The sequence below is a fragment of the Onychomys torridus genome, chromosome 4, assembly GCF_903995425.1.
Source record: "Onychomys torridus chromosome 4, mOncTor1.1, whole genome shotgun sequence".
Classification (NCBI taxonomy): domain Eukaryota; kingdom Metazoa; phylum Chordata; class Mammalia; order Rodentia; family Cricetidae; genus Onychomys; species Onychomys torridus.
Genome location: NC_050446.1, coordinates 123,820,771 through 123,846,068, shown reverse-complemented (window position 1 = coordinate 123,846,068; position 25,298 = coordinate 123,820,771). Strand labels below are relative to the sequence as shown.

The following is a 25,298-nucleotide window of genomic DNA, read 5'->3' as shown; positions in this document are numbered from 1 at the left end:
GCCTGGACTTTCAAGTTCCTGGGGCTGGCGCTGTCATTTCTGGGAGCTTGAAACTGGCCTTAGTCTATCTATGTTAAGATACCTTTGTCTCAGCCTCCTTCTTCGTCTTAGAGAATAGAGTGAGGGTCTCACACAGTAAAGCAGGACTGGTAAAATCTTCCCCCTAGGTTATACAAAGTAATGATTGTGAGTGCCCTATAGTCAGTTCCCAGTGGTTGGGATATAGTTACTAATGTTAGCTTCCTTCAAAGACAGTCATCCCTACCTCTTCTAGGTTTTGTGCTTACATGTGGGGTACAGACTCTTGCTTTTGTGGACATAGAGCCCAGTTTTGAACCAATTTGTGGAAAGAAAGACTGGGTCATGACAGGAATTACCAGACACGATAGTTGCTGTTCTAATAATGGCCTACTAGCCTGGCCTTCAGGGTACTGGCTGTTGTGGCCCTGTGAAATCCATCTGCCTGGAGGATGTGCCAGTCTGTTGTGTTCCAGTTTCAAGCTCCCATTCCAGCCTGCCTTCACTTGGGAGTGGAGGGTTGAGGGGTTGGCTTGATTCCTACAGAAAGATGCCCCAAGATAGGTTACCACGGCTTTGCATGCTCTTTCATTAGGCAAAACATTAGGCCCTCTTTGTGCCAGGCTGGTGTTTTAGGTGGAAAGAGAACAAACCACAGCCCAGCTGGTAAGACAGAAACCTGCATTTATGTTACAAGGTAAAAATGGGAGATGAATGCGGCCCCAGCCTACCAAGAAAACAGAAAGCCTGCCTTTCTATGCCACAGTGAGAGGCGGAAGGATGTTTGAGGCCCTGTGGACACAAAGGAGAGAGCGCCACATCACAGCTAAATAGTGAAAAAAAAACAGGTGGAGGTCAGTAACAGACTTACTGAAGAAGTGTGGCCTCCTGAGTCACACTTTGGTAGGAATTGAGTAGTAATGTCAGGGGAAAGCACATTTAGAAAAAGACAGAAGGGACAGAGTGACAACCTAAACATTGCTGTCATTGGCATCTTATAGAGCCTGTATGTAAGCCCCTCAAGCCAGGGGCCAGGCCCTTCCCCTGCGGACCTCTAATTGCCAGGTTCTACCCACAGAATCCTCTTAACTGCTGGACCCTGCCCCCACCCTGCAGAGGAAAAGCCCAATCTCTAGACTTGAAATTCCACCAATCTCCACCCTGGAAAGCTCCACCCCCTTCCCAAGAAATTCTCTATAAGCCCTCGATCCTGTTCAGTTTGCTGCTGTTTCTTGCTTGAGCAGAGGCAGCCACCCTCCTGGTTTTTTCCCTCCCAATAAATCTCTTGTGTGAGGTTTGTTGTGGGGTGTGACTTTATAGTATTCCTTGGCTTCCAGCTGCCAGGATACCTTCCCATCTGAGTTGCAATGCTTACATTTGGTGTCGTGACTCGGATAGGCTCTCCTAGTGCATGTTTCTCCCCTCCTGGTCAAAGCTGTACTGGGACCCTATCCCTCATCTCCAGCCCTCCTGCAACAGACTCAACTTATGGCTCAATAATCGCTCAGCACCCACTCCACCAGCATCAGTTAGGTAAGTTTCCCTTTGGTCAGTCTGAGGAAGTGACCTTTGAGTGTCTGGTACTCCTCTAGTACTCTTGGAAGTGGAGGTACCTCCAGCCACAGTCTTTAAGGCTTTGGCTGGCCCTCTTCACCGGACCACACTCCCACCCCTTGAGCTGCAGCCAGGCTGTTTTCTTAGGCCCAATTGGATTATAGCATCCCTTCCTGTGCTCTCCTCCTGTTTCCCCCCAAAAAAGGAGCCACAAAAGCCGCCTTTTCCAGTCCTTTCCTCTGGATGAGACCCTCCCCTAGAGCTCGGTTTTTCTCTCGCCTTCTCGCCTCTATGGAAGCCCTGGTACCAGCTACCGCGTCTCTCCACTGACTTAGCCAGGCTAAGCTTGCTACACTTGACCCCAGTTGAGTTGGGTGACAACCCTCTGAACAGCTTGGTCCTCCCTGAGTACAGGGGACGCTGGTGACTACAGGCTTCAGTGACCTTTCCCCTCACCTCTCTCATCCGTGGGAACTCAGCACTCCATGCCCTCCCATTCTCCTTTGGGATGCCTCTTAGAAAACCTCCAGCTCTCCACCTGACACCCAACCAGAAGGGCACTAAATTTACTTGCTTTTGCAATCAAATTTGGCTTCAATACCCCTTGATAATCATTCCAAAGGGCCACCTAATAGCACCTTAGATCCTATTATTACTTGGGACTTTTACAAATACTCTGAGCGATCAGGGAAATGGAAAGAGATTCCCCATTCCCTATTTCTCTGCTCCAAGTTCTGTTTTTGTCTTGTCTCCCCACCCCCACTCACTGTGTAAAATGTTCTGTCCTTTAAGTTACCCTAGATAGATCTGTAAGTTTGTTGCAAAGCGGGAGCTAGGAGCAGACCTAGCAGGAGGGGGAGGAAGCAATGGAGTAGGCCAGCTGTGCATGCGCACACCCTGCATATATTCCGCCCTGGCTGGTGCATCTCTCAGCTCCTTCCTGTAGTGTCCTGTGTCCAGAGTTCAAAACTTCCTATCTTAAGCTTAAGTCTTCTTTGTTAGCTCACTGGATTCAGTTTTATAGGAATTCAGGTGTCTTTTAGGGATGAGGGGCATTGGACCATTGTTTTATGCTGTCCCACTTCAATTAATAGCTGGCTCTGGAGTTAGGGTATGGCTCCCCCTCCTCTAGACCCAAGCATGTTTGTTTAAAAGGTTTCCTCCAAAATCTCTGTCCCATATCAGGCGAGTCACCTGCTATGTGACAGAAAGGAGAGCAAAACAAGATAATGGGACAGACTCCTCCCCGTGGGGACCATTGCTACCCATCTCATATGCTTTTGGTTTTGCTCTCTAAAAGGTAAAGTATAAATCTTGCCTCAAAGATCTGTAAGCATATTGGGTAAGGTTACAAGTCTGAAAAATCTGTAACACTGGGGTACTAGTTAAAATCTATACTTAGGTAATCTTAATGGTATGATGCCATTTGGGGATAAACCAGCTGGGGAGGAAATAACTACCAGCTATGAAGAAACCCAAACCAAATAATTCCCCCGCTATTTTCTGTCACACCATGTTTCCCTTACCAGCCTCAACCAGTAGTCCCTTCTCTTTCTATAGTTTCCCCTTCTCCTTCCTCAGCAGCAGGCTGCCCACCCAGTCAGGGCTGAATGTGTGGCATTAAAGCAGAGTGCTCCTTAGCTGGGTGGTGGCGGCACACGCCTGTAATCCCAGCACTCAGGAGGCAGAGGCAGGTGGATCTCTGTGACTTTGAGGCCAGCGTGGTCTACAGAGCTAGTCCAGGACAGGCTCCAAAGCTACAGTGAAACCCTGTCTCAAAAAAAAAAAAAAAAAGCAGAGTATTCCACTGTCACATGTAAGGCCTTGCTCTGTGAGAACCAACTGTATATCCAATATATTACCCAATGTTACAACCTCACCTTCCATGATGTTTATATGATTCTTGCCGAAAATCTTCTCCAAGAAGAGTGTAGGCAAGTCTGAGACCAGGCTACGGCAGTCCTCAACAAAGACCTGAATGGGATTACAATACCCCAGGAGGCATCCTAGCTAGGAATCGATTTATAACTTGCCTCTTGGCCAGTATCCACAGGCTACCTTTAAGGTGGTAAAATATGAAAAAGTCCAAGGGGTCATCCAGAAAAAGTACAAAAACTATCTCAATTCCTAGACTGCCTTACAAAGGTCCAATCTCTGGAAATGAAACCCCACCAATCTCTACCCTGGAAAGCTCCACCCTGAAAAATTCCGCCCCCTTCCCAAGAAGCTCTATATAAGCCCCCTATCCTGTTCAGTTTGCTGCTGTTTCTCACCTGAGCAGAGGCAGCCACCCTCCTGGTTTTTTCCCTCCCAGTAAATCTCTTGTGTGAGGTTTGTTGTGTGGTGTGACTTTGTGGTATTCCTTGGCTTCCAGCCACCAGGATATCTTTCATTTGAACTGCAGTGCTTACACTGTATGTCCCTTACTGTCTGCCCTCACCTCCCCTGTGCCTCCTGGAGTATGCCCTGAGGCCATGCTGGTCCTAGTTGTGGGCAAGTAGCATGTGGAGAGGAAGTCAGGGTGTTATTCAGAAGCCAGAGCTCTGTGGGGCCTGAGTTCATCAGGGACAGAGCATGAGACCTTCCTGGCAAAAGAAAGTGTTCATAAGAGTTAGCTCTTGTTGCTGTTATGGTAGTAATTTTATTATTTCATACCAAAAAGGACCTCCCAAATTTTCACAGGTCACAAGTATAGCATTAATTTCCATTATCTTGGCGATTTAAGCTAATTTATCGCAAATTCAGTGTTGAGTCCAGAAGGAGGGTAGAGAACAGTTCATTTTCCTGTGTTCCCTATGCATTTTTCATTTTGCCTAGTAGCAGCTTAGCTCTGCTGTGGAATTAGGAGAATTCTCATTCTGGAACAGAATTGCTTTTGATGCATTTGTAATGTCATCAATAGGGATATGATAGTGTTTGTTTATGATCTTGCTTAAATTTTATAGAAATGGTTTGGTATGTAATTATGTCCTTCATAGAAATCAAACAAATACCAGCATCAACCAGGCAATTTTAGGTTAACTTCTATAGTATTCAAGTGGTCCCAAAATAAATAACAGGCACTAGGCAGTTATTAACTGTGAACTATGGTTTATTAAAGGTCAACATATAATCTCTGCTAGGATACTGTCCCTGACATCGCTGTTTGAGGGCCACTTCTATTCTAAGTACTCTAATGTACATCCCACTTGTTCATATTCTTATTACCCACACTTCACAGGGGAGAACACAAGTATGGGACCCTGTCAGTTTAGAAGGTCACAGAACTGCACATGGCCTACCAGAACTGAACTTGGCATTCTCCTGTGGGTTCAAAATTGTCTCACCAGTTTTTGTTTGGACTTGGTGTTTTGTTTTGTTTCAGACAATTTATTTTGATCATATTCCTTCCCCTTCCCCAGCTCCTCCTAGCTCCTCTCAATTTCCCTACCCACCTGACTTCATGTTTTCTCTCCCTCTTCTCTAGTTCTCTCTGTGTGTTTAAGAAAAAAAAATAATGAAAGAAGGAAACCAAAAGAAGTTAAAGAAAATCAATAACACAAAATAGAATGAAAGTGCGCGCGCGCGCGCACACACACACACACTCACTCACTCACTCACTCACTCACGCACATACACGTGCAAACACATACCCCATGGAGTCTGTTTTATGTTGGCCAACGACTTCTGGACGTGAGTCCTGCCCTAGAGTGTGGTTGATATACCCAGTGAGACTCTATTGGAGAAAACAGATTTTTTTCCTTTCCCAGCAGGTATCAGTTGCAAATAGCTTCTTGGTTATGGGTGGGGGGGTTTATGTACTGATAAACATATGAGCTTACAGAGACTGTGGTGGCTTTGTTTTTTTTATCGTAAACGAAGGCTCCTCACCTACAGAGAGCTTGATTTAAGCAGGTGGTATCATTTCCTCCTCTACTTCTTTCTCTATAGTCTTGCATAAATAGTCTCTATCTCTCAGTGCTAACCCTCTTGGCCTGTCTCACTTTGTCTACCTCTTGGCTCCAGACCCAAGATACCTCTGCCTACCATAGCTTCTCTACATGGGGCTTTCCAGAGCTGATGCTCAGTGCTGCTCAGCTTCAGTCTTTGCTCCTAGGCATGTTCTGTACCTTGCTCTGTCCCTCTGTTGACCCCTCTTGAAAAATGGCATCAACTTTAGAGCTTTCAACCCCAATTGGTTGATGTCACTGGAAGAGCTTTGACAAAATGCTTGGGTCTGGTTCCCATCTCCAGAAGTCCTGAAGCTTGCACATTGGAGCATCTGTATTTCTTAAGATTTTAATTATGTCTGTGTCTCTGTGAGTATATGTTCAGGTTTGTGGGTGGATCCCTGTGCTTATGGACATGCACAGAGGCCCGAAGAAGGCATTGAGTGTCCTCCATCATACTCCACATATTCCTTTGAAGCAGGGTCTCTCCTTGAACCTGGGGCTTGTCACATGGGTATTAAAATCTGAACTCTGACCCTGATGGTTAGGAAGCAAGCATTCTTAACCACTAAGCCATCTCTCTAGCCCCAAGTGTCAGTATTTTTTAAAGCTCAAGATCCTGTTAGTGTTTAAGACATTGGCCAGAACACCCAGCTATGTTGAGCATCCTTTTCATGTGCCTGACATGCCAGGTGCTTTTTAAAAGGAACTTGCCATTTCTGAATATGATAAAAAAAATTTTCTTGGAGAAAAGGTTAAAATCATCCCCAAACCTCCACCCAAAGTTAGTTATAGTTAATGGATGGAATCCACTCAAACATACATATTGGGATGGGGGTTGTGTGTATGTAATTTTGTAGAGATGAGAATCTGCTCTACATTCTGTTTTGTCTACTGCTTTTACCAATGTTTTGGGTTTGATTGGCAGGAGTGGGCCTTTCAGTGTTACTATGAAGCTCTACTGTCTTTAGAAGGCAAGAAAAGAATTCAGGTTGAGTAGCAGCTTTGGAGGTGATTTAGTTTGGAGAGCATCTTGGGTGGTAAGGTGTCTCTCTCCTATACATAGAGGAAGTATTGGAACTACAAAGTCAGGGCATGAGCTGGAGACCTAAGGCCAGTGTGTCCAAGTTCATTCACTTAGAGTGTGAAATAGGAAGGTGCCTTTCTGCTGGCTTTTTTTGAAGTGTAAATATTTGGGCATGTTGGACATATTGTTACCTAACAGAAAATATGATATGGGAGGGAAGCACAGAAAATAAACTTGTATACACCTCACTGCTCATAAAGAATACCCTTGCAGGTGTAAGGTGTTTGTTAGTGTCCTTCCTCCTGGACTCTTGTAAAATCAGATGTGATTTTTATGTGCACCAGCCTGCAGGTTACTGGGGAAATGCTCAGTGTGTTTAATCATGTTGCAGCCTTGTTTGTTTGGGTTTTTTTTATAGTAGGAAAATGTCTTTGGCTGGCTTCTGGTGCCAGATTGATTTTGCTTGTGGGTGTCCAGATGCTGATGAGCTGTAATTAGCATAAGAAGGAGGCTGGAAAGATGTTGAACATTCATTCTTGGTAGCCAAATAATGGATCCCCAAACAGAGGTTATCCTCAGGTATCTGACACACCTGAGGCAACATTTTGCTCTTAGTTAGTGAGCACTGGGATGGTTTTGGAGACTCCTGGACCTGGCAAAGGGTGGTTTTTCTGCAGCGCAGTGCTTCTTTGTGAGGAGTCACTTTAAATCCCAGAGGGGCCCAGACAGGACCTAGCCACTAGGTTCAGGAGACTGGGGTATGTTTCTGCCCTGGCTCTTCTGTTTAGCTTGTGACTTGGACAAGTCGTTTGCTCTCCCAGAACCTCAATTTCCACAGCTTAAAGATGGAGATAGCAGTACTTCACAGTGGAAGACACTGCATAAGATAATGTGTAGGACAGTGATGGCTACAGCATGCAGCTGGTGGGTATTGTTTGTAGTGTTTCTTCTACTTCTTCTATATTCCTTACACATCTTTATAATACTTTTTCTTTGTCCCTGATTCCAAAGTAAAAAGAAAATGATTGTTAATTTGTTCCTTATTTGCTGCAAGGTACAATAAAATAAATTAAGCATATGATCTTGTTAATCACTAAAAGCATGCTTACAACTTTCTTAAATGTATTGATTAGTAATAAATAATGTTGCAGTAAGTATGCCTGCTGGCTGGCTAACTTTGGGAATGACAGTGTTCTAGCCGGTTAGCAGGCTGACTGGACCGAGGTGTCAGCCACTGCTGACAGTGGATGATGACTCAGGTTTATTGAGTTTGCCGTGTTCTGGTGTATGTGAGATGCTATACCTACCCCCAGCTTTGCATGGGGTGCCCTTAGTTTGCTTTATTATTGAGAAAAGAGCCTCCAAAAAGTTAAGCACTTCCTCATTTGTGCACACAGTTTAAATTAACAGCAAGAACCTAAAGGCACAGTACTTAACACTGTGTTCCAACCTCTCAAGGAGATATCCCAAGACCAGAAAGTTAAATGACTTTTAATCACCAAGGCAACAGTGCAGTAACTAGCTATTTCTGGAAATGGCAGAGGGAAACTGAATGATATTGGCATGGCAGGGCAGGAAAATACTACCAAGTTTTGTGGTATTAGACAATGTAGGATGCAAAATCTTTTTATAACTGCATTTTAATTTTTAGCATAGTGAGCCATGTTCTGATAAGGTTCTTTCTGTCTATTTCACATTAAGTTAGGTGGAACCTAAGTTCTACACTTGGTGGGAATCTCAGCAGCAGTCTAGTAAGAAAAGCATAGCCTTTCTTTAGAACCTGGAGACCCAAGTTGAAGTCCAAGCTTGTGCCAGCTGTGAGCTCTGAAGGAAGAACTGGCTATCTGGTCTACCTGGGAAGAGAACCATAAATCATTCCCAAGAAAACTTACAAGATTGCAAGGGAGTAGGAACTTCTCACATGGACAAGAGCTGGAAGAGCTTTTGAGCAGAAGGATTAGCATGTACAAAGGCACAGAGGTTGCCATGGGACTCTAGAAAGGCTAGGAGTGACTGCCAGTACAATGAACCATCCTGCCTTCCACAAGCTCAGACTGGTGACCGGGAAGGCAGGGCCAGACATGTCTGGTCAATGTGTGACTCTTTGGGAAAGGAAGGCACCACAAATTATTATCCTGGTTGTCGCCTGCAGTGCTACTAAATTCATTTTCTTTTTCAAGATCTCTTGTAGATTTTGCTGTGTTGGTCTCCTTAAGGCAGACCCTTAGATTTCCCTCCATGCTGGAATCCACTTGTGATGTCAGTTATGAATAACATAGTACAGGTACCTTTTGAGTGCAGTCTTGGTTCTTAGTGTGCACTGTCCCTGTGCCCCTCAGTTTCTTTCCTGAACGATAGCAACCCTCTCTGTTACTGGCTCACTCTGGGAATTTCTGCCTTTTTCTAGACTATCTTTTGTTCCTTCCGGGGTTCCAGAGAAGACAAGTGAAGAGGTACTGCCTGCAGCACCCCTAAAACAGGAATCTGGCCACACTGTGCTGATCGGTTAATGCCTTCTCACTGTAGCTCTAGAATATAACTAGACCCTGGTGTGGTATGAGAGACCAGCCGCTGTTGCTTTCTCCAGCAGCGTCATGCCCTCCCTAGAGTCCTGTTTCCGGTGGTCCGAGCTGCACAGTTCTTCCCAGAATGCCTCTTTCTACCCTCCATGCTCTACATGCCATTCACAGACTACTTGTGCTTTGGGCCTCCTTGAAACCTGTCCCGCTTTTCCACTGACTTCTCTTCCCAGACAGTCTCCCCTCAGCCCACCATACCCCCACTTATGCCCAGCAGCACCCCAGGAGTGGAACCCTCTCATTTGTTACATCTCTTTATGTCGACACAACAGGAAGAGAAAACTCGTCTTTCATGGTGGGAATTTTGAAGCTATTCGGAGGTGTAAAGAGCGTGTCTACTGAGCTCTTAGCTTACCCATCACCCAGCTCTGATGAGTACTGTTTGCCAGTCTGCTCTCATCTGTAGTGGGTAGCCATCCCAGCATTGGCCTGGAAGTTCCAATCCCCATTGAGGCTTCGGTAATGATCACGCCCACAAGGCGGGGCGGAGGAGGAAGCGGAAGACCCAGGATCGAGAGGAGGTCTCTCTCTTGGTCCCGGGACCCTGGACGCTGGAGGTAGACTGAGCAGAGTTCTCCAGAGAACACCGCCGGACTGCGCCATACCTTTGCCAGACCCTGCAACCTACCCCTTCATTTGTAAGTTACCCCACAAAATAAACTTCCCTTTTAACTACGTGGAGTGGCCTTAATAATTTCACCAATACTCATCCCCTGCTCCCTACTCCTTTTTCTTAGACACAATGGAGTTTTTATCTTATATGAAATGTTTATAAAATCAGCAACAAGTATAAATGAGAACCCTGGATTTAGCCATTCTTCTAGCTGGAATGTGTTCAGCAGTTAGATGTCAGAAATAGCTTAGCTCAGGGTGTCTCAGCCATGTCGCTATTGCACTTTCAAGCAGGGCATACTTTGGTGTAAGGGGCTGTCCTGTGTGTGTAAGGCATTTAGCAACATGTCTATCCTCCACCTGCCAGAGCACGTAACACCTCCAGTCATCACAGACAAACACAGCAAAATTGCCAAGTATCCTCCACTGTGGGTTCCTCTGCCTCTACCTACACAGAGAAAGGGAATGAAAGGAATGGGCTGATTGTTCCATAATCTGGGAAACTGAGTCCTAAAGGAAACATACTCTTCTGATTATGATTGTGCCTGTTGGTATACTGGAGAATAAAGTCTGTCTTCTGTTCCCTGTGCCATATCCCACCATGCCCACTTAGAGCTACCAAGGTGAGCGTACAGGCTTCCTAGAAATGGACAGAAGTCTTGTGCTCCCTGTGGGTATGACTCACTGAACAGGACAACCCCTTTAGGGTTTAGGGGAACTCTGAAGAGCACCAGCAGCAGGGTTTGTTGTCCAGATCTGCACCCATGCACTCATCTGCCAGGCTGGTCAGCATGCCTTTTACCAGGTACTTACACTGGTACAGGCTGGGGAAGTCTCTCCAGGAATGCATCTTGGATTCCAGAGCAATCCAAGGAGCATTTATTTCACAGAAATTACTTTGAAGTCCATTTTTGCCAGAAGCTATCTGTTTTGTATGAAACAAAGGGACACTAATGATTCGTTGTATGGTTTTCTTCAAAATGGGCTGTTTAATTCCTACAGTTCAGCTCACTATCTAGTACCAGAAAGCTGGGTTCTAGGAAACTTAATCCCTGGAGTGGCAGATTTGGAGAAGTGGGGAAAAGCTGGCCTTTAAAGTTAGATCCGCTGATGTTCAGCTTGTCCTGGCTCTGCCACCTTGGTAAGGCACAGAAGCCTTTCTGAGCCTCATTGTATAGGAAGAATAATCCACTCAAAAGTGCCTACAAATACTAAGAGGTGGAGGGAACACAGAACACTTTCTTGGTCTGTGCCACCCCCAAGCACAGGCAGAGAGAGAGAGGGAGAGAGAGGGAGGGAGGGAGGAGAGAGGTGAGAACTGACTTTCATGTTCTGTCACAGAGCACTAACAAATGGCTTCCCCTCTTTAGAAAGACCCATTGGAGAAAGCAGGAATCCCTACCCCCCCCCCCCCCCCCCCCCAGGTCATTCTTTTTTTTTTCTTTTGGCAGGGTCTCACTATGTAACCCTACCTAACCTAGGATTCACTATGTAGACCAGCCAGGCTGGCCTCGGACTCACAAGCCCAGCTTCCCTCGGTTCTCTATTCCCGACTTGTGAGATGGTTAGTCTAGTACGTGAAAGGAAGCTTTGACATTAAGTGTGTGTACTGGTAACGGCATGGAACTGTCCTCACACATAGTATGTTTTATGGTTCCCTGAATCCTTCTTCCTGAGGAGGGACCAACACCAGTTAGAGTGTGACCCCAGAGCATTGTCGCAGCAGAGGTGATTGCATGTTTCTCCAGACAGACACAGAATTAAAGAGTTGTCGTCCACCGGGCGCGGTGCTGGCACACGCCTTTAATCCAGCACTGGAAAGGCAGAGGCAGGAGGATCTCTCTGAGTTCGAGCTCAGCCTGGTCTACAGAGTGAGTTTCAGGAGAGCCAGGGCTGTTACACAGAGAAACACTGCTGTCTAGACAAATCTAAAACTGAAGTGCTTCCATCCCTCACTATGAAACTCCCCCTCCGACCTCCACCACACCATGTCAAGCTCCAAGCAAATGAACATGAGCTGCCTTGTGTCTGAACACAGAGTTTTCTGGTTTCTGTGGCAATGGGCAGATCCCTGAAGCTGAACTGTTGGCAAGGCCTCAGGCATCTGAAGATGACTATGATGTTTAGTGTTAGAGGAACAGGCCATGCTGTTGAGGGCTGAGGCAGAGCCTCAGAATAAGGTAAGAGTGGTAGGGTGACTTTAATTCATTCCCGAAGACCCTGACCTTCAATCTTGTATTCATTCCCCTGGCCCCACCCCGCCTCACTCTACCCCCACAAGTATGTGCAACCGCACTTCTTTCCAAAGCAGGTGTGACGGGGTGGTTCAGGAGTATGGAAACAGCTCCCGTGTCTTGAGGCTGTGATGGTCAGCATCAGGCACCCCCCCCATACTCGGAATGTATAGGTAGGGAAGAGCAGATCTGCTGACAGAGTGTGGGAGTATGCCGACATCCGGGACTGGCCTCTGGCTATGAGTCGAGGCCAAGCATGGTGTGCCAAGCAGATACACTCTGCTTCACCAGCCCTATAGAGCTGTTTGACAGTGCATTGAGCTGGCCATCGAGGACACTTTACAAAAGAAAAATGTCACAGTACAAATACCCCAGCTGTTTGTCTCATTTTAGGATCTAAAGATGTTTTATATGCTTCATTGCAAAGGAGCAACAGTAACTAGATAATACACTTCCCAACCCTGAAAGAACTCATAGGCCGCAGCATGCTTTTATTTAGATTAAGTACTCTGAAAGTGAAAGGCAGGGAACTGAGCTGACCTCTGGCTGATGCAGGACTGTCCTCATCAGAGGCCTCACCCAAGCCTCCATGTGTCCAGAGGAACTATGTCTGTCTGTCTGTCTGTCTGTCTATACCACAGTGCTGACACTTATGGACATCTGCTATAAAATGAGGGTATTGAACTCTAGGCAAAAGCTTCTTGGTCCTTCCTACCAGGGTCTGTAGTCTGTATATAGTCATGGGAGGTATCCTGAGGAGAAAGAGCCTTTTTATCAGCAGTTGACCTGCTCCTGAGGCTTCCCCTGTTGGGACGTAGGGCTGCTTCTGAGAATAGGTGTGGCTGTGTGTACATCCATTTGCTCAGGGCCACCCTCAGGATGCTCATGACCTCTCTTTGCTTTGGGAGTCCTAGGAAAGAACTTAGGGGTAAGAATGTCAGTTAGAAGATGCAGGACTGCTGCTGGGAACTAGAATCACAAGCACTAACAGAAAGAATGCAGAGATATGTCTGTCTCTCCAGGTAGGACAAGCGCAGAGGCCAGCTGGACCATCTGACAGCTTCCTGGTGTCCTGCCATTCTTACCTTGAGGCCAGAGGTGCTTGTTGTCTCCCAGTGTGCCCCAGGCCCTGTAAAGGGGACTGACTACTCTTTTCAAGCTTGCTTTATGGTCCCGGATGGCTACTAGTGCTCTGGTTACAGCTCCTATATTCCAAAGAGCAGGAAAGAAAGAGGGGGAAGGGCCGAAGGGGGCACATTCCTTCTTAAAGGTCCCAAATGCTGGTCAAGCCTAACTCACTGATGTAAAGTCAGTCATGTGGTCCTGTAGGGTTTCGTTTGTTTTCTTTTTATGTTGGTCAAAATATCTCTCTGATTGAAATGGGCTCTAGTACTAAGAGATCTGAGGTGGACCAGTGTGTGGACACTGACAGTTTCAGTTCCCTTCTGCTTGCTGTCCTTGGTATATGGCTTCTTGTGGCTTTTGGCCAAGCCTGCACTGGGTTTCAGAAGTCCAATGATGCTCCCTAGCCATTGTCATAAGGTCGCACTGCTGCTGAGATGATGGGGTCACGTGGCAGGAGCCAGAGAAAACTGCAGGTGAAGAGTCCCCACTTTCCAGCACATCATGGTGAACACATGGTAGGCCTTGCATGCTGCTCCTCCGTCCCTCCCTAAGTCTGGACCATCCTGCTCCAGGAACATTTCTCAGAGGGAGCCTTGGGCCTATGAGAAGCCATGCATTCAGCACTTCTCCCTGGACTCTGGGAGCCAGGCAGTGCAGCACACAGAAGCATTTCCCTACAGTCCAGGTTACAGTTTTATCAAAATAGCGTTTAAATGCTCCCCTAATCCACGTGCTGCTGGGCCATTGAAGGGAATCCCAGGGGAATGGCAGTGACAGGGAGTCAACCCAGCAGTGCCTACACCTGCTCTGCACCCATGGGTGCTCCGTGTTTGTGGAGTCTCATCACAACCCAGAAGTGAGAATATTTAGCTAATTTTAGTTATGTTTCAGGTAGAATGGGCTTCAGTGGGAAAGAGTCCCAGCTTCAAATAACACATATGAAAACTCCTTTTCAGAAAATCACCTTTGGAAGTCTCTTCATTTGTATCACAGGTTCACACCGCTCTCAGTTTTCTTGCCTCCTCAGAATTTTCTTCAGGAAAACTTTCAAACAGCCAAGGTGAAAGAAAGATGTGGGGGATCCTGCGGTACCCGCCACCGGGGATGCAGTTAGCACTCCACTCTGTTTCCCTGCTGCTCTGCTTTACCTTTTCCCTTCTCGCATCCGTCTGATTTATTTTTGATACAGAAAGTAAGTTGCAGACAACAGCATACGTTACACTCCAGCGTGTTTATCATCAACCTCACATTGTTAGTGCTTAGTTACAGTTGGGATGCACAGATCCTGAGAGGCTCGTGTGATGAATTTGGGCATGTGCACTGTCAAGATATCGAACATTCTAGTATCCTAGAAAATTCTCTCTCCCTAACAGAGCCCTTGTCCCCACCCCCACAGAGGTAACCACTGTGTTACCTAGCTCCTCAGTTGGGGCTCACACAGTGCCTTCTTGTCTGGGTGAGGCGTTCACTCTGCATGCCCTTTGTGAGATTTGTTCATAGTTAAGGTGTGCGTCAGGGGCCTCGCTTTTGTTGCCAAGTGGAATTCTGTTACATGGATGAACTTTTCTATTTTCCTGTTAATAGGCTGTTTCAGAATTGGACCATGGGGAATAGAGCTGTCAGGAACATTTGTGTCCAAGTCTCTGTGGTCATATGTTTCATGACCTCTTGCTGGGTCAGTTATTAGGGTGCATCTTTTTGATAACTACAGCCTCAAGCTATCTACGTCATTCTCGTCTAATGGTCAAGGCTAAGGTTCCCAAGCTGTAGGATGGAAAAAAGACCTGGAGAGAGTTTTCCTTCAGGTGTGGACTAAAGTCTCTTCTTCTAGCTCCATCCCTCTCCCTCCCTAAGAAAGAAGGCAGGGCCTGAGACTCTTTCTGAAAGGCCATTGACTATTTCAGGTTTTGCTTAGGATCATCAGAATGCAGTGAGTTGTGTTTGTTGCCTGTGTTCTGTAAGCTGCCCATCTGACCTGGCTTCTCCTCATGTGCATCCCTGCCTGCCCCTTTTCCAGGATGACCTTTCTGGAACACAGAGCTGAGAGTGCCACCTTTTCCTGCTATCTGCCCTATGTCCCATGGGTCACAGTCCAGATTCTACTCAAAGGTGCAGGGTTCTTGCATCTCCTATACTTACCTGTTTGCTCCACGTCAATCCCTTGCCCACCCCAGTGAGTGACCTGCCTCGTGTCTCGTTGCCCAGCCTCTTGTGCATGTCCTTACCCACAGCCACTGACACATTGCTGTGAAGTTGCAGGATTTTGTTTGTTCTGACCCTCTTGGAGAGTCAGCGCCTCTTCTCAGTCCCTTCTTGGGGATTCAGTTATTCCATGTGTTTGTGTGTGTGTGTGTGTGTGTGTGTGTGTGTGTGTGTGTGGCACACACACACACACACACACACACACACACACACCAAGCTCTTACCATGAGTCTTGTTATGACATTGATTCAGCATAAGTTAATTGATGCAAGACTGGGGACAGACAGGACTGAAACTCACCCAGCCTTTCAGGAGCTTACTCTCTGTCCAGGAGGACCGACAGGTTAGCCTGACAACGGTTCTGATGGACAGCAGGTGTGCGAACACTCCCACACACCCTCCCTGACACTCCTCTTCGAAAGCTTCCTCAAGTGGAAGTAGCCCATGCTTCTTATTTGCCTCACTAGTGGGGTTGGGTGCTCTTTTAATGTTTAAGGGGGTCGAGTTGGACTGCAGAACTGACTAGGTCACTTCCTAGCTGTGATGCAAATTCCTTTTCCTAACTAAACCTCTTAATTCCTTGTCTGGAAATAGGGAGATTGGTCAAAGTGACCTGTAGAATGTTATAAGAGTAAAATGACATGAGACATGCAGTGTGCACACAGGTGCATGGTAGGTTTGCATGTGTGTTACCATTTTAAGGACCCACATAGGCCTGCCAGGTATTGAATATTCAGGAAACGTTTGGGAAGAATAGGAATATACGTATTTTATGTGTGTGTTAAAGAGGCTATATATAGATGCTCGCACAGATCCATCTGTCTCTGGAAGAGTGATCTGACTGGCATCAATATTCAGCTGAAGGGGCTTGAGCACACACGTGTGAGTCTGTACGGCTGGCCACATCCCTGACTAGGCAGATGTCCATTATCCTGAAATGTAAGAAGAGAACAAAAATAATAGTAAAGGCGGAAGAGTGTAACACTGTGGCTTGATTTGACAGGGCCTCCTGCTACTTCAGCTGCGGGTGCTGGCTGTGCAGCAGCTTAATCTGTATTCCAGTACACTACTGCTGAGGCTGGGATCGATCTAATTAGGGTATTTTGAACATCCTGTTTGCATCTAGACTCTTACCGGAAACCAGGATGTCTGTCCATCTGGATAGCTGAAGGGAGGTGGGCAGTGGGCTCAGTACTAAAACTGGATAGCTGTAATTTTAGAGTATGAACACAGCACGGTGTTTGGTTTCCTTAAAACAAAGGCGCCGGCGGCCTTGGGTGTGGAGTGGAAACAAAGGCAGTGCTGCAGCATGGCCTTGAATTTGAAAGTAGCCCCTCTTCGGCAGACCAGAGTATGGGCCTGATGTGTGAAATACGGGAATGGTTTCCAGCCTGGTAGAACCCTGGCTGACCCTTGTGCGTCTGTCTTTAGCCAGCTCTTTGGGCTGTTGGAAGGCAGGTGGAGGTTGTGAGGCTGCAGTGGCCAGCCAAGCCTGCCTGGATGGATGATGGCTCAGCAGGTAAAGCACTTGCTGCCAACCTGAGTTTGATCCCCGGGAAGCACATGGTAGAAGGGGAGAGCCAGCTCCTCCAACCTACACATGCACACATGCGCCTTCAGGACACAGGTCGCTTCCCTACGTGTAGTCCCGCATTCAGGTTGATTACTGCCTGCACCTGCCTTCTCAGGCTCACCTCCTCGCTCTAGCCCCGCTCACTCACCAACGGATCTCTCCCGTCCTGGTGAGGACCTTGGCTTCGGCTGGCTTCTTGGAGCACCTTCACTCCGTCCTCCTCCTGCCTGCACCTGCCCTTCCAGGCTCTGCTTCACCGCAGCCTTTGGCAGTGTTTGCGCCATTGCTTCTGCCTACTCTCACTTTGAATGTGATTGTACCTAACTTTGTTTTTCTTTTTCTTTTCAGTTAATTTACTTTTATTTTATGTGCATTGGTGTTTTGCTTGCATGCATGTATGTCTGTGTAAGGGTGTCAGATCTTGGAGTTACAGACAGTTGTTAGCTTCCATGTGGGTGCTGGGAATTGAACTCATGACCTCTGGAAGAGCAGCCAGTGCTCTTTAACCACTGAGCAATCTCTCCACACACACCCCCTATTTTTTTTTCAGTGGCTTTATCAAAGACATATTGCGCCTTGGGGTAGAGTAGAGCTTGGTGTTTTGGTATATATAGATTCTGGGTATGGGTGTCACATTGTTACCAATATGCCCAGTGCCCGTTGGTTGCCATCATTACTGTAGTCTGGCATGTCATTCAGAGGCATCTGGAGGGCAGGGTCAGTGTGTGTCACTTCTGTCTCCAGATACTACCTTGTACATGGTAGAATCCTTGTGCCTGCTTAACCCAGGGTCCTTCTCTCGTGGCTAGCTCTGTTGCCAGAGCCTCCTCTCCCTTCTGGTGAGGGGAGGCCTGCCCTGCCATTCACACTAAAACTTACCAGAGATTCTAGCAGCACTGTCCTGGGGTCTGGAGGCACCGGAGTATGAGGACATTGAATTTAGGAACCACCGGGTACCTCAGCAGCAGCAGCAGCACCCCCCATGTCCTCATCTCCCTCCTCTCACTGTGGGAGACTTGTTACTATGAGGAATCTCCCACTCATCCCTGACTTCAGGAGTGTGCCCAGGTCTGTGCTTCGGAAACGAGATGTGCCTATAAAACTCAGACTCCTGGTTTCTGTCAACCTACCAATGTTACCTCCAATGACAATGGGCTCAAGCTGTCCGTTTGCAGTAGAACACATCCGACCCTGCTCTCTCCCAGGCATCAGAAGAGATCTTCTCCTCCAGTCCTAATTCTAACCTTCTCCTCTTCTTACCCTCTCGCTCCTGCCCTAGCTGAACTATGGGCTCCTCCTCATGTCCCCTGTGTCCCCTGCATGCCATTTAATGACATTCTCTGCTGTTATCCCCCAGCCTTGTTCATAGTACAGCCAGCTGCCCCAGAGCCAACTCCTTCATCTCCATGGTGCCTGGCACACAGAAGGTGTCAGAATGTTTTATGCCCTATCATTGACCTGAAGTTGTACAACTCAAGAACAAGAAGCTATTTTTTTTATAGTTCTTCAAATTAGGTATTCTCTTTTCAATCAATGGTTGTTATGGCTAAACATGCTCATTTTTATTGAAAAGTTAGCCTGTCTCTGCTTAGATGTGCTGTGTCCTTCAGCTCAGCTACTGCCTGCCTCAGGGATGTCTGCGGTCTCCATATTTGTGTATTATTTGGCTTTGTAGACAGTCACACCCAGCACTTTATTTTAATTTGTTGTAGGATTAAAGGACAAGAGGGAAGTTGGCCTTGCTCCATTTTAGTGTTAGAAAGGTATTTTCTCCCCAGGACCCAGGCAGGCAAGCACACTGCAGGGGTTGTGGGGCCAGAACAGTGTTCAGGGAGAGAGCTGAGCTCTCAGAGGGTGCACAGGTGAGAGAATCCCATGGTGCTGTTTGTGGTGTGGCACATCTCAGACTGCCATCTGGAGTGGGTACTATGTACCCATTTCCCCTGAGACAGCAGATTTAATATGTGGGTGCACCAGCCTCATTTCACAAACAAGAAAACTAAGGCGAGTAAAGCACCGTGCTGAGGTGGAATAGCTAGGGAATTGCTGAGGACAGGATTTGAACCCAAGTCTTAACAGTCCTCAGATAGCACATAAAACTGATGAATTCACTTGTCCTCATCTGGAGCTGACCCCAGGAGTGAGTTCTTAGTGCTGTGTCGTCTTCTGCAGGGGATCTAACATCCTTCCTTATAAGCAGGCCTACCTAGAGGTCAAATGGCTCCTCTCACAGAGTGAGTGCTGCTAACCAAAGGCATGTTGGGGTCTGGACCTCGCTTATTAAGAGACACTGATCCGTTCAATTCTTTGCAAAGCATTGTACATTGGAAACCTACCTGAAGTGACTCCTGCTGCCTGGGCTGTTCTAGAAAGACCTGGTTGGGGTAAGAAGCAAGGATTCTTAACTAAGGGATAGTCGCTAAGAGATGGGAACACTCAGGATGTCTATGCAGAAGTATTCCTCGGATTCTCCAGTGTACTGATTTGGGAGGAGAGAGGGCTGTAGATTTTAAATTCCTGTGCCCCTTTCCAAATGTGCTTTTAACCTGAGGCAAGTCATACCCTTCCCTAGGCCGTCGTTTCTATATGCAGAACCCCAAAGGAGGTGGGCTAGAGATCTCTAGCTCCTTCCAGCTCTGAAAAATCCTACAACTCTAACTGCCCTCTGCATAGGTATCGTTTAGTTCATTGCTAATCACCCTGGAGAGGCCCCGAGGAGAGTAAAGCTGGGGGAAGGGTGGACCAGAGCCACCCCTCCAGGCAGTTTCAGTAATTAGTGTAGGAGGCAGCCAGTTGTCTACTGTTGAGCAGGGTGCCCAGCAGGCAGGGAGTTACACGGGCACAGTGTCAGTGCTGGCTTTGACATTCCACCAGGATGCCAAGATGCCCACCTCTCTTGCTAGTGAATTGAAAACTGTAGATTTATCTGACCTTCCCCTTTGCAGATCCCAGGTGTAGGATATGGGATGGATAGATGTGGTATGGTGTGGTGTGTGGCACATGTATGTGGTGTATATATGTGCACAGTGTGTGTGCATGGAAGGGGGGTATGGCAGGTATGTCTGTGTGGTTTTTCCTTTGCAGTGGAGCTACCACATCTGCACGTCCACGTTGACAGCTCCATAGCCATCCTTCACCTCCATTTTATCCTGTCGAAATGACAGAGCAGCTGAGCGGTGCTGGCCAGCAGATAAACCTGTTATCTCCTCTGCTCTCCGTGCCAGCAGCTCTCCCCATCTCCTTGGTGTATGAAAAATTGACACCACCTTGGGCTGAAATCTGTTCTTAGGGAAGCTACATTTATTAGTAGCTAATGAAACCTGTGTACTAAAACTTGAGGTGGCTGGAGCATTTCCCTGTGACATATGACAGGCAGAGCTTACAGAGGTAGAAGGAGCATGGAGCTTCGGGTTTGCTTGACTTAAAGCCCTATCCATCAGGCAGATGACAGCTTGCTTAGTGTACTGTGCCGATGGTCAAGGTTTCTCTTGCCTAGACTGAGCAAGCTGTGGGCATGCATGCTAAGAAGGTTTGGTACCAAAAATGTTCCTTTCAGAGACCACATTTCCCTCCTTGAAACGTACTGCTCTGGATGCCCTCCCAGCCACCAGGAACCCCTGCCCTCTTGGTAAGGTATATAAAGAACATTCCCTTGGAACTTTCTCCTCCACCAGAATCCTCAGGATCCAAAGGGAAATGACTGCAGCGTGAATGAAAGTTCTGGTTCAGTATTTGTAGGACAGTGTAAAACCCAGTCTCTTCATTTAGACTCGGAAAGAAATTGCTTCTGGAAAGACTAATTCAGTAAAGCAGAGAAGGCAGGCTGTTATTCATGTTTTCCTTCCTGTGGCCTTTCGCTTCATGTTAGCCTCACTAAAACTGTGGGCTTGTATAAGCTAGGAAAAGCTGGATAACATAGATTCTGCTTTTTTAAGCGTGGGATCGCAAGTTAACCTCTCTAAGCCTTCAATTCCAGATTAATAAGGCTAAGATAAAAAGGATGAGCTTAGCTGTAAGGTATATAGACAAAATAGTGTGCTGTCATACGTGCATGATAAATGATGACAAAGTACTGTACCTACTTTCAAATAGGGCTGGAGAGAAGGGTCCTAGGAGTCAAACCCAGGGCCTCATGCATGTTACATAAGCATTCTGCCAACTGAGCTGTGCATCTAGCCTTCAAGTAGACATCTGAAGCAGCTTTAGAACCAAACAGTAGGCTGGTGGGTGCTAAATTTGACTTTGAGTAAGAACTTCCACAAGGCAGATGGCAAACTAAGGAAAATATTTGAAACATACACAAAGAAGGTAGTTTCCTTAACTTACAAGGATCCCTTAGAAATCAAAATTAAGAAAACTAAGTTCACAGGAGAAGCAATACAAGCATCAGTAAACATAGCATGGTGAATAAGTCATGTGTTACTGTGACTATGGTAAAAGAAGCCCTGGTAGCTGATGAACATTATCTCAGTGTGTCTAGGAGGGTATTTCTGGAGCAGTTAGCATTTGAATCAGAGAGCTGAGTAAAGGTCACCCTCACAGTGTGGGTAGACATCACCCCATCTATTGAGAATCTCAATATAGTAAGGAGGAGGGCCAGACAGCCCTCAGACATGGTTCTCAGCTCTCCAAACAAAGACAAGGCTAAATAGTGTGTTTGGCCTGAGCCTCAGGCTTCGGGCTTGCAGTGGACTGCTCTTCTCCTTTCCTAGGTCTTCAGCTTGCAGGTGTGTCTCCATAGGCACCCAAGACAACCTTCACGACAGGTCTCCATATTGTAGGGTATCCTGTGGTTCTCTGTGTCTGGGGAAGCTAGTTCATACACATAGGAAAAGAATGTTGAAGAAGCACATGCCAATCAAGGAGAGAGGCTGGCTCTACCTACCCTGTTGTTTCCCTCGGATGGTACGCTGTGAGGAAAGGTAGGGAGATAGATACTTAACTACTGCCATGTCTAGTGAAGTAGTACATACTTAGTGAGTTCTTTTTGAAAGTCAATCTCTTTTAGAAGTTTTTATTGATTTGTGTGTGGGGGAACACATGTGCCACAGCCAGCACACATGTGGAGGTCAAGACAACTTTGTGAATCAGTTCTGTCTTCCCACCTTTATGTGGGTTCCAGAGATTAAACTCAACTCTCCGGGCTTGCGTGGCCAGTGTTGTCTTTACCATCTCTCTGGCCCAAATTACGTTTAGCATTTTATACATGATTTTCATGAGTCGCATATCCCATTATTAAGAATATACTATAAGGAAAAAACATAGAAAAAATGCCAGAACATGTGAGTATCTTTACCCTTAATAATGGGGGCGGGGATCTCAAACTGGAAGCTACCAAAAATACCCAGGAATGGTTTACTCATTAAATTCAGTGGCATTCTTGATACCCATTTAAAAAAGGAAGTCTGTGCTGATATGCACAGTTATGTTTGGAGATATATATATGTGTACAATATAAATTTTCTTGAGAATGCGCACAAAGTACTTTGTAGTTTTTTTTCCCCCCTTGGGAGGGCAAGATAGTGGGAAGAGAATGGGAAAAGAAAAATATTAGTAGAGATACTCATAAATATTAAGTACTCTTATGCCTTGTGTAGTTTCATTTTTACCACATGCATCCATTGCTTTCTGTTGGGACCAGCAATAAAGCAATAAGGAAGCTACTTCCTTTGGGTATCATGAATTCATCCTTCAGCTTCCTAATAGCCAAGACAGAGGGAGCGTTGGTAAGGGGAAAAAGCAAATTCATCAGGAAAGAGACATGTTTCTAGGGTTGGTCTGTAGGAGGAACATAGCTGCTAAGATCACATCATTAAACCTTGGTGTGATCCTGTCTCTGCAGCCAGCTCTAAAGTCACTAGTGGCCGTGGTCAATCGCTTTTCCCACAGCTGGTCCCTTCCCCCACATGCACATGACACTCCATCCAGTGGCCTTTATATATTTGGTTCCCTGGCTTAGAAAGTTCTTTCCTCTTCTCTACATGGTTACCAGGATTTAGATTTCCAATTGTGTTTCTTCCAGTGGGAAGCATTAGGCAGATGTCCTCTGCTCCCAAGTGTCCCATACCTACCAAGTTACTGCACCTGTCACATGGCACTCTAATAGTTGATTTGTTCTCTTTAGCCTTAAGGAGCTCCTTCAGGTTAGGGTACTATGTTGTTCGGATCCCTGAGCACTCACTTGCTGCACTGCAGAGCTAAGTGGTGAATGGTATGTCTGTCATCTGAAGTTAGGACCATACCTACCCCTTGCACCATGTGGGGATGAGCTGCTTTGCTCTGGGCCTGGGTTTTTCCATCCATGCAGAGAGAGGGTTGTTGTCTCAGACACTGTATGAGAGAGAACTGGCTGATGTCCCTTCTCCTTCTGTGGTTGTCAGATGCCTTAAATGTATACACAGAGGTTGTTCCCAGCTGCTGTGATAAGTAATTTCAAAGTTTCGGAACGGAGTATGTGAGATTCGCTGCATTCCTTATGGCTTGTCTCTCACCTGTTCACCAGCTGAAGGGATCAGAGCCCCAGCCTGCTCTTTTAGCCTTGAATAGCAGAATCCTGGGTGTCCCACTCTCCACCTTCTGGCCATTTCTTCTTGGCTCACCCAGAGGCCTTTTCCTGACTGTACCTTCAAAGCTGTCCCTGCTTATGCTGCTGCCCTCTCCAGAGCAGAGCCTTCTGGTTTTTCTGGTCAGCATGCAAGGCAGCATTCCTCTGAACCTGGGCTGGATGCTTTGCCCAGAGGTATAAAAGTATTAAAAAGGCATCCAGAAGTCAGTAATGGTCTGTGTTGGGGCCCATCACCGGCTCTGGCTGTTCATACGGAGAGCCTGCTTCCTTCCCGTTCATCCACCAGGGTTTCCCAAAATACCTGCTGCAGATGCCAGACTGGAATGGAGGTGGGGATGAGGGGTAAGCAGTGACCAAAGCAGATTGAAGTCCTTGCCTTCAGGCAATGGATGGTGACCAACATCAGCAAACATGCAGCACTTGATGTCGAGAGAAGGAAGGCTTAACGAGACTCCAGAACTGCCTGTGTTGGAGCTTTGCATTTTCAAAGAGTGGACAAGGGAGTCTACTGGAGAAGGCCGAGGCCCCCAGAATCTAAAGAGAGTAAGCCCCAGGGTGACTGGTAGGGATCATTCCTAGCAGAGGCCGTGAGGCAGGAGCACCGGCATCAGAGTCAGCAGTCAGGCGAAGGTCAGGAGCCATTGCTGAAGGAACAGCCTTGTGCTCTGTGAAGACTATGCCCAGGGGCAAGGATGGAAGCAAGGAACCTGCTCGCTGGCAGGCTGTGGCTCGTTGTGGGCGGGGATGAGTCAGGAGACAGTGATGATGGGGAAGAGCTGGAGTCACATCTGAAGAGAGAGCTTGCATGGTATCTTCATAAAGGATCTGCTGTGGGGCTTGAGAACCTGGTCACCTTGAAGTGAATGGAGCAGGCTGGGGAGGGAGGGTAAACTCTTGCTGTTAGCTAGTTAAGCTGAACAAACCTGTTAGATAAGTGTGTGGGAGAAGCCATAGACAGTGGGACTCATGTGGACGTTCAAAGGACAGGCCTGGCTACAGGTTCAAGTTTGTGAGGCTCAGTGTGTAAAGACATAAGACAGGATGCACACAGCCCTGCAGATATCTGAGAACAAAGGAGACTGGCTTTAGGTTGGGGACATGAGGAGGTGTAAGTAAAGAAGGACACACCCAAGCTCAGGATGTCACAGTCAGATGTGGGATGCTTCCCTGTGGCTCTTTGAAGTTCATAGTCACAGAACTCAGAACTCTGGGTAGCACCTACATGTGAAGGTACTCTTCAGTTGTCAGACATCTATCATCTATGCTGAGCCATTTTTTTTATTGTTTTAAATTATTTTATCTTATTTGTATGGGTGTTTTACCTCCATGTATATCTGTGTGTCATATATGTACCTGGTGCCTGCAGAAGCCAGAAGAGGATGTCAGATATCCTAAACTGGAATTACAGACATTTGTGAGCTACCATGTTAGTGCTGAGCATCGAACCCAGGTCCTCTGGAAGAGCAGCCAGTGCCCTTAACCACTGACCCATCCCTCCAAACTGCCCCCCCTTTTTAGTGTGTATATGTGCATGTCTACCTGAGTGTATGCCAAGTATGTGTGGGTGCCTGGTGAGGCCACAAGAAGGTGCTGGATTCCATGGAGCTGGAGTTACAGGCAATTGATTATTAGCCACCCAATTTGCCTGAAAACCTGGTCTTCTGAAAGAGCAGTGAGCACTCTTAATCTCTGAGCCATCTCCCTAGCACAAGCAATTTATTTCAAAATAAACTTTGTCATTCCCTTATGAGTAGGTACCTGTGACCTCCTATTCAAGGTCATTATTGAAGGATTTTTAAATCTCTGTGTGTGTGTGTGTGTGTGTGTGTGTGTGTGTGTGTGTGTGTGTCTGCGCGTGCACACACCATGGCTCACATGTG

The 25,298-nt window shown here is 46.8% G+C and overlaps 1 protein-coding gene across 1 annotated transcript in view; it reads left to right on the top strand.

Annotated features, from left to right (window-relative positions):
• The window catches only part of Ctnnbl1 (catenin beta like 1), a 174,015-nt gene that overhangs the window by 125,784 nt on the left and 22,933 nt on the right, over positions 1–25,298 (top strand). The window lies entirely within an intron of this gene.